Here is a 9,732-nt window from a genome sequence, read left to right on the forward strand (position 1 = left end):
GGCTCACGACCCAAAGTAGTCAACACCAGTGAGCTGCAGCTACGGTGTTCAGCACTGATGAAAGAGAGCAGTGTAAGCATTAGAGAGAATGGGCAAGGCAAAGCAAGAGACGCACGTAGACTGCAAGCCTTACCTTTGCTGTGATTCTCGTTGTGCTCTGCAGGAGGTGAGGTGCACCTTATATAGGCCCATCATCATCCCTCTCAGCATTTTTTTTTTTGTGCTGATGGTGAATTAAAAATGACATCAGCAAGTCTCTTACTTTCCAGTATCCTCTTCTGAGAACTACCTAACCACTACAAAACCCACAAATACAACTTCAAGACCATTGTAATCTTTAGTTTCTTATAAAGTAAACCAAATTTTAATGCAGGGGCAAAGCAGGGGCTTTTACTAGATTAAGAATCCTGAATTCTTTTTGCATAAAAATAATTGTGAAATTTATGGTTGTGTGCCTTCATTCTTGACTGTAGCATGCTCAGCAATTTGATGTCAGTTTTTATAATTTACAATTATTTCTGTTTGTTATCTGTTGTATAAGATTGGTACCCCACTGGTGCTGACTGATGTGCATGAATTGTCAAAAACTGTGCTGGACCCAAAGAACTAACAACCCATGATTCATATTCTGCAAGTACCCTTTCCACACAACGGTCCGCTAAAGTCACTGGACATCTGCCCATCACTGAGATTCTCTCTGAGAGATCAGAAACTAAGTAGGACTGCATTTATCATTCTCCTTGTCTCCAAATTCTGGTTTTCCAAAAAATGACCTATAGCCCAAGCTGTAACCAGGGCTAATGACCAGAACTGTGCTCATGCACTCATTTATCCTGGTAATTTCCGTGTTTCTGATCCTGTGTTGCTAAGATAAAGGCTTTGCAGTAGAAGAACTAAACCCTAAGCCCAAAATACTGTGTGTGATATGAAAGGGAAACTACACTCTTCAGAGAGTAATACGCAGCCCAGCTGAGATGGTGATGCATGAGCACATAGAGCTGGTACAAATGCAAACGCACAGTTGCCCAGCAGCCACAGTGCAGAAAGGCTCCAGCTCTGCAGCTGAGAGAAAATGGGGCATCACTGGGGCTCACAGCACAGGCACAGCTCAGCTCCAGCACTAGCCTGTGCCTTGTATGTGCAAAGGGTAGAGCAAGGGGAGCACTTTTCAGGGGTGACTTGTAGGTAGAAACTGGGGGAAAAAGGAAGGAAAGTCCTGGGGAGGGGCAAAATAAGGAGGAGAGAGCTTGGCTGTTATCAAACTCAGAGGACCTGGACCTTTCCTATAAGCTGAAATATCCAGTTCTCTTCTGTCCAGCTCTTTTCTTTTTGACCAAAAGGAAACAGTTAAAAGCCAGCGGGCACTGGACTTGCACTTCATCCTCCTCTGACACATCCATGGAACAAGGTTGTCTTGTGCCTCAGTAGCCTTCACATACCTGCCACTGCAGCGCTGCACAGCTCCATGACCTTACCCTGGAGCCACTTCCAGCAGAGCTGTCATCACTGTGTCCCTTTTCTTGCCTCTCACAGGATATCCCACCTGTTTGCATGCTGCCTACTGGCCCCCAACATCTAGGCAGTGACAGGCAGCACAAAGGGAGATCAAGGCTGGGCCCCGGATGTCAACAACCTCATTTGGACTCTGAAAGTGCCGCAGGCCACTCGAGAGTAATTCTGTAAACTCCTTCCCATGAATTTTTCATTTGCCAGGCTAATAGGCCCACGGGGGAGTAGGTTAATGAGAACATGGAAGCTGTCTCTTGGCATACTTAGCCAAGAGACAACTACTGTTTTGAGGGATTGGCCCCCTCCAAAATGCGCTCCCACAAACTCCTCCTCAGGCATTAAACACAGTCTCATAACCAACATCTGTTTCTAACTTCAGGTTCTGTTACTTCTCCACCAGTTCATCCAGTAGTGCGCAGGTCCCCATCTCAGAGCAAAAGACATGGCTGGGCATTCATTCAGTCCTCTTCCAAGGGCGGCAGCTCCTCTCCCTGGTCCAGGGCTGCCATCCTCTAGTCGCTCTGGATCCCTCCTCTTTCAGTTTGGTCACTTGCTTGTGTCTGAGTTGAATCCCATTTTGCCTGACCACTTCTCTCCAGTTCAGATCCCATGGAAAGGGTTCATGGTCTACATAAGCCAATGCCATGCTCTTTGCCCACATGAGGAGCCGATCCAGTTCAAGGGTCCCTGCACTTCCTGAGAGGCATTTAAATAAGGTCAGAGAGAAGGTTGAAGAATTGCATGATGAATCTTTCTTTGAACCTCTTTTATTTTACACTGATTACAAGATCTTTTCTGCCTTCTCTAGTACTGCAGAGAGGAACATACCTGTATTTATAGATGTCATGAGTCTCTCTCTCAGTTATATTATTAGCCATCTCTTCCTGTCCTACCACTTTTTGGCTGTGCTGTGATGCCCTTCTGAGGTTTTCTAAAAGGTTTTGTCTCTTTCGTTTAGTTTGCCTCCCAGCTTCTACTATTCATCTTTATTTTTCCAGACACTGAAATGCTCTTTGTATGTTATTTCATATTCTACAAAGTCCCTTTTCATGACATTCTTAAAGCCTTTACATTCTTTAATCTTGGAGTTTGTAATTCTGAGTTTTATCAACCTACCTTCCATCTTTCTGGCTTGGTGTGAATACGGCCCAACTTAAAAGTGAACATTCAAAATCTTGCCAACCACTAGTTTTGGCAGCCTATATGGTTTCCCTGCTCATCAGTCCACTCAGCCTCTTCCCAGCCACCACCAGCCACCACTGAGGGCTGTTGGTTCTGGGTGCACCATTCAGTTATGGTACCGTTACAGCTATGGTTACAGTCATTCCCCGTAATATGTCAAGAAAATTACTTTGGAAATAGAGAGAAGGTCCATCATTTCTTTTATGAGCTTTCTTTTAACAGGAATGTGACTGGTCACTGCTATCACCTCTTCTGTCAGCTCATCGTACCCTAGATGAGATACATGTTTGGCATTTCATCTTAGAGAAAGATGGAGCTAAAAAGCTGTGAAGCCGCCATCACTGGATCTCACTCCAGTCCCCAAGTCCAGAGACAGAAAGAGGAGCAGTTTTCTGCTGCAGCTGAGAAAGAATTTCTCTTTTTTCTTGTTCAAGGGGGGAATAGCCTCCAAGGGCCTGAGCCAAGAATGAAGGTGGAACTAAGGGAAATGGACCTTTGTGCTCACCTAGGAGCCCACTCCCTGCGCAGGCTGCTCTAAACTGAAGCAGCAGCCTGGTGGAGGAAAGCCACACTTGATTTTAAAACAGGGAACCCTGCCTGAAAACTACCACTGCTGGGTAGAAAGAATAAAAGTGAAAAATCTTCTCTAAAGAAGGCATCTTGAAAAAAAGTAGCCTTTCTCACTAATTCTTTCTTATGTTAACATTTCCAAGTATTCTAACAAGTGGTACGGTAGCTGATATTTTTCTTAGAGCCTGAACTATTGATATTTTCTGATACACAATACACTCAAGCTTTTCTTTACTGAAGTGTTTTCTAAAAAAAAAAAAAAGGGGGGAAAAAAACTCTAAGGTCAAACAAACAAAACCAAAAACTCAAAGTCAAGTTTTATTTTTACTATTTTTCTGTAAGTTCAATGCTATTTTTAATGGCTAGTGTACTGATTAACATACAAATTTCTTACAAGGAAACATACCTGCTATGGTTCTTTTTAATTCAAAACTACCAAAGACCTCTGACCTTCTTTAAAATCTCCTCTGATTGTTTTTTAAAACTAACTACTTTAAAAATTAATTCTGAAACCGTTCAGATTGTATTTTCTCCGCAGTGACGCCCCAAGAGTTAAACGTCTATCCCATCACTGACCTTACTGATAAATGTTTAAGTGCAACTACATGGAGTTTCCCCGGTTCATTAAAAACCCAGAGTGGTTGAACATTCTCGACAATGACTTCTTGACCCATATTGAACACAGAGGATTTTTAGAGGACGACTGGAACTCTGCATCACATTGGCTTCAAAAACCACAGACACTTCCTTCCTACTTTGAACGAGGCCGCAAGTGAATAACCAATACTGTACTCTGACGTTCACCTGTTAGGTATCGCTAGCACCCTGTCGTGCAGAAGTTTCTTGAGCTCTGATGATTTTTTTATTAGCTAGAATTATATTGTGTTATCAGAAACATCCCCAGGATCAAACACCGGACTAGAAACATTATCATGAGAAAGCACGTGGAAAAAAGGGTCTGTGTATCTTTCTGTGGTGTCTTTACCTTAAGGTGAAATTCTCTCCACTTAAATACTTGTATGAATGAACCACAGATCATATAGTGCTTAAAACTTGAAAGTGCTCAAAATCTGTCTGGCAACATCCCCAAGTTTCAAGTCACCCTCTTCCCCTCCACTTTGCTCCAACTCATTTGTAAGCTAAGTCTTTCCATTTCATCATATTTCTATATTTATTTTTTTCTTACATGCTAAGATTTTTCCTAGGCTTTCAACCTTGAAAAGATTAAAGCAGACTTCAAAAAATCTTTCAGCTCAAGCTCTGGAAGAGTCTTATTTTAGTCAGGCCTACTCAGGAAAGAAAGCATCAGCAATGGAGATTGATTATACTTTATTCATTTTGAAAAGAAAGCTTTTCTGTAACAGTCATTTATGGAAACACCCCAGTAAGCAGGCAAGTTTCTCCTGGGAACAATCATTAGAGAAGGCATAAGGGATTAATTTGCTGTGGGGGAAATGATATCAAAACAGAGACTGCGAGACATCTGTATTTTTGCCTTTTACATGATGAACTTGTGGAAAACACTGAGAATTTTTTAGGAGGAGAAGGATAGTTTCATTAAAACCGTTCAGCCCAAGAACGTCAAGGGACTTGGGAAGAGACTCCTGCATCAGGCCACAGCGTAGACACTGCTGACTCAGGCTTTTTACAGAGAACGTGCGATTCACCTATTTCCCTTGACAATAACGCTTTCATTACGCCGTCAGTAACACACTTCCTCTAACAGTAACACTTTTGCTTATATATCGGTATTTCCCTGAACATCCTTGTTTCTGACCTTCACCTGGTATTATTACCTAATTTCAGGGTCTATGAAGATGCTACATAAATATATTAAGGGTCATAAAATTGGCATTTCATATCATTAAAAGGCTAAGTAGAAAGGAACTATTAGTTCATCATGGTCTCAAGTCATATTATGGGACAAACTGCTTTAAATAATTTTATTGTTCCCTCAGAAATACTGATGTAGTGGAGCGCCAAGACAAAGTCACTCAGAGAGAAGCTGAAACAACAACATAGTGGACATTACTGCCCTTACCCTCAGAACACTGACATGGTAACTTCTATTGCAACGCCAGGAAGATTCAGCACTTAATTTGAAAATAAAACCTAAAAAACCCTAACAAAACAGTGTCAATGGAAACGCAATAGCTGTTAGTCCAGTGGTCCTGCTTCAGCAGACAATCACTGTTGACACTGGCAAAGCGTAAACAAAAGTTGCAACAGGACTTGCCACTCTAGGAGGCATCACAGCTTATGCAGAAGTGAAAAAGGAAAATTCAGACGATCTCAACGTACACAGCTTCATGCCACCAAAGGTACAACCATTATAACGCTTCACCATATGACCACTTCTTTTAATTCAGAAATTAAATCAAGCATATATTATCAGACTCTGTTGCTTTATACAGTGACCTACATATATCCAATTCTGTCTTGAGAATAGTCTGATCAGGTGAACTGAAACTTCTGTGCTTCCTGTTAATGTAGTGTGGTTGCAGAGCAGTGACTCAGTGATCTGGCATAATGGAATTACTGACATATGTCAAAAAAAATAGAATTTTGCAAGCTGGTTTATAATCCAAAATTCAGTTACACACAATTACTTGAATTAAAATCAGTTATAACATCTGCAAATCCAGAGTCTTCAGTAGGTGAATCATTCTGAAGGGAATCAACGTCATTTAAGTGAAGTACTTCTGTCCGGGCACTGCCGTGAAAGGGTCAGGGGTGGCCACACACAAGCACTTCCACCAAGGGTCCAAGTTTGCCATCCTCTGCTGAAGGTAAGCCCGTAACTGTTCAATCACTGGATTCTGCATCACTGCACAATCTAGTTCCGATGCTGTTAATAGGAATCCTCTGGCAAGTCCTCTTCTCTAGGAGGTCAACAGGCCACGCTCCAGCCCTTCTCCATCCTGAGGTGGAGCTCTCGCCCATCTCCCAGGAGAGAACCATAGTCAGCAAGTTTCCCGTTGGAGCGGGCCTGTTGTCAAGAACGTGAGATTTATGTGGCCGAAAAGAGACCAAACAAAACTGTCTAGCGATTAGGATGCTGTTTTCCTGGGTTATCTGTTTCTAGCCACATATTGGGCAGCTAAAATACATAAACAGGCTGGAGCCAGCTTACCCCTGGGAACATGAACAGCACATTGGTCACGAGAGCGCAGTTCTAGAAACACACAAAACCACTCCAGCATGACAGGGAACACAGTCCTGCTGGATTTCCACCTTGTCTCACTCTAAACAAGAGCTAGGCACACAGTTCTCCAGAGCAGGATGCATTGCTGTGTGTGCGTGCCTCACAGAAACTCAGTGACCAGAAACAGATGTACAAAGTGATACTTCAAAAGTATGGGCTTATGCATCCTCTCCAGGTATTCCTATTCTACCTCTGGTCTTAAAGGAGGCACTTCGGAGCCACCAGAGTGGCTATCTACACTAGGAAGGACTTGCTAGCACAAGTGTATCACCAAATGCCACCTGTAAAGAGATTGCTCTTACCAGCAAACGAGTGCTTTTGCTCTTACACTTTTATTCCCGTGAATGGAAAACTAACCCAATAGAAAGTGTGTATGTGTTGCTTTAAACACTGTCAGATCTTATTCACCTTCAAGTTTCCAAAGGGCTGCCACTCCCCAGGAGCATCTTCTACCATTCTCTGCCATCCACCCTAACAAGATGTTGAAGGACTACCAAAAGTACAAGCCTCTGCAGTTTTTCAAAACTTTTCTTACATGCAGCACATCTGGCCCACCAAGCTCAGGTTTTAAACACAAGAGTCCAGCCACTTCAAAAGATTTTCTAGAGCAGAGCCTGCTAACAGAGCTTAGCTTGCAATGCAGAAACTTCAAAATAATCAGCTTACATATCATGCAGATTAACTGTAGTAAACATCAGACTATTTAGGAAACTCATTTACATTTTTAACAGGAAACTCCAGATGTTCTTCTTCAACATATTATTAAACTCAGAACAAAAAGCAATTTGTATTTCCGTGAAATTGTATTTTTCTTGAACTGAATCTTTAGCTTTTGCCATGATCAGTGGTATGTGATGCACTGCTTTCTTAGAGCAAAGCTAGCCTGAGCCTGCACCCAAGAGAATTTATTATATCCCGAAGTGCTAACAATAGTTCTGCAGAGCCCTCCCCTCTCTTCCTGAGACTCGTATCTGTAGAGGTTTGAATAACTGCTGGAATCAGGACACTAATATAGGCCACTTCAAATGAAACTACTGTTTGAATCTTTTTTTTTTTTTTTTAATATCATTTGCAAAACAATTAGAGTTTAAATTGGAAGTTTTATCACTCATTTGAGTGTATTTGGTAAGGAAACTATTTTGCTTCAGGCTGCAAAAAATTGATCAGCTAGTGAATAGCAGAACTTCCACTTTAATCAGTTGCTGAAAGAACCAGGCTCTTTACTGACAAATTTTACGACAGTAAGAACTGCCCTGCATGGGAACTGGCATGTGTAATTAAAAAAAGCAGAATAGCATTACACAAATAAGTGCATGTTAGCATTTTCATAGAAGCTATTTTTCCTGACCCATCTTCAGTTGTTTTAACTTTTTCATCAAGCGTGGTGGACAGCGTTTGAAAAACACTTCTTCCTCTGCAGCTATCAGAAAGCAGTAACACTAGGAGTCCGATAAAGAAAATATCTTAGAATGCAGACTAGAAAATTTGTCAGTGAAGGAGAAACCCAATGACTTGTCTTCACTTCCTCAGATCCTCCTCAATATACACTGGTTTTCAACTTGACCTTAAGTCCAGAGGGAACTTGGACTACCTGCAAGGCAACAGCAAAGGCAAATCTGTTTTCAGGAAGCTTTTATTCACTATACAGGGGTTCTGAGCCATACAAACCACGTCAGTCCTTTTAATCAAAAAAGACTGAAAATCCCCATACAGGAACACAGTAACTTGTTTACCAGCATTCCTACCATTGGAAGAGCACTGAGCAGGCTCGGGACTTGATCCAGATTGTATGTCCCAAAAATATGACTTATTGTCTATACCTTCATCAAAAACAGTCTCACACTGGTGGCTAAAGAAACTGTTTGTATTTGCAAGATTAGTAAGATGAGTATACTTCATGTAACATTTCAGAACTCATCTTAGTGAGGCATTAGAACTTGAAACAGTAAAATACCAAGGCCAAGCTACTACATTTTAGCAGGATTTTTTTTTCTTTAATTGAGTGGAATTATCCACAACCCCAAATTTTGTCCCAAATCTTCCTGCACAGCTGGAAAGCCCCAACTGATCCTTCAAAAAATGTTAGCCCCAGGGGTCCAGTGATAGCTACAATCACAGTACAAAAAGCTGATGCATCATGGAAGACATTGGAAAAAGAGTCTGAAAAAGAAATGAATGCCCAGAGTCATAAAATTATGCAAGTGTATAAATACTACCTTGCTGCTGTTGTAAGCAGTTAGCTAAATCCATAAAACTCTTATGCTCAGAGGCAGCCAAACCTCCCTAGAATTGCCTGACTACAGAGAAAGGCGCTTCATTTGCCCTGCTGAAGTCATTCTAGTGTGATTTGGTCAGAAAGAGGAGGAGGATGCTAGAGCAAGCACAACTCTCCACCTTAGTGAGAGAGAATCATTTGAGAAAAGGCAATCTTTGTTCCAACCCTAGGCCAGCAAGTATTTTTATATAACGTGGAACAGAGTCAACAGAAGAAACAGAGACCCTGCTTCTCACTCCCACAGACAGATAACAGCCTTATTATCTGGCAAGGTGGGAAGCCTTTTGAGAAGCAGCAGGCTGGAATCAAGTCTCCTCTGTCAATCTGTTGGGTGAACACTATATCTGCAGGAATCTTGGGTAAAAGAGGGCACTTCCTCTGTTAGTAACATTTTGTGAGGAAAAGCTGGCTTAGTTCTACATATGGTTCAGAGCTGAGGATCGCAAGCAGCAAGATTCAGTCAGTATGTATTTCCAGCTTGGGAAGAGGAGCTAAAGACGTTCAGCTCCACGCTTCTTAACTGATTAACTCCATTGTCAATACATTGACTTTGTAAACCCCGTTTTTAAGTCAATCAGCTCCCCAAGCTGTTTGTTTCTTATATGTATCTCCAACTGGCAACCGCCATCCTCCTTGTTTAACTTATTGGTCTCTACACTTCAAGGTTAAGATTTCCTTGATAGAAAACAATACACATTCACTGCACAGCACGCATCCGAAATTATCAATAAAGGGTGCACTTCTGAACTTCTTTTCCCCATGTTCGGCTTGCTGGAAAACACAACAGGAAACGTCCTTAAAGGCAGGTCTGGGAAGTTCAGCAAAACAAAGCAAAAATGCCCTCTTGAAGAAATAAAGAAACAATAATAGCAGAAAGGCATAAAGAATTTTGTGTTGGCCTTGAAGTCTAAGAAGAGCATTCTTCAGAAGCTTTGCACCAGTGTTACTCAGAAAAGGCATTTTGTCTACATTTCCCTTAAATTCTTCTGTC

Source organism: Rhea pennata, chromosome 1 (assembly GCF_028389875.1).
Source record: "Rhea pennata isolate bPtePen1 chromosome 1, bPtePen1.pri, whole genome shotgun sequence".
NCBI lineage: Eukaryota > Metazoa > Chordata > Aves > Rheiformes > Rheidae > Rhea > Rhea pennata.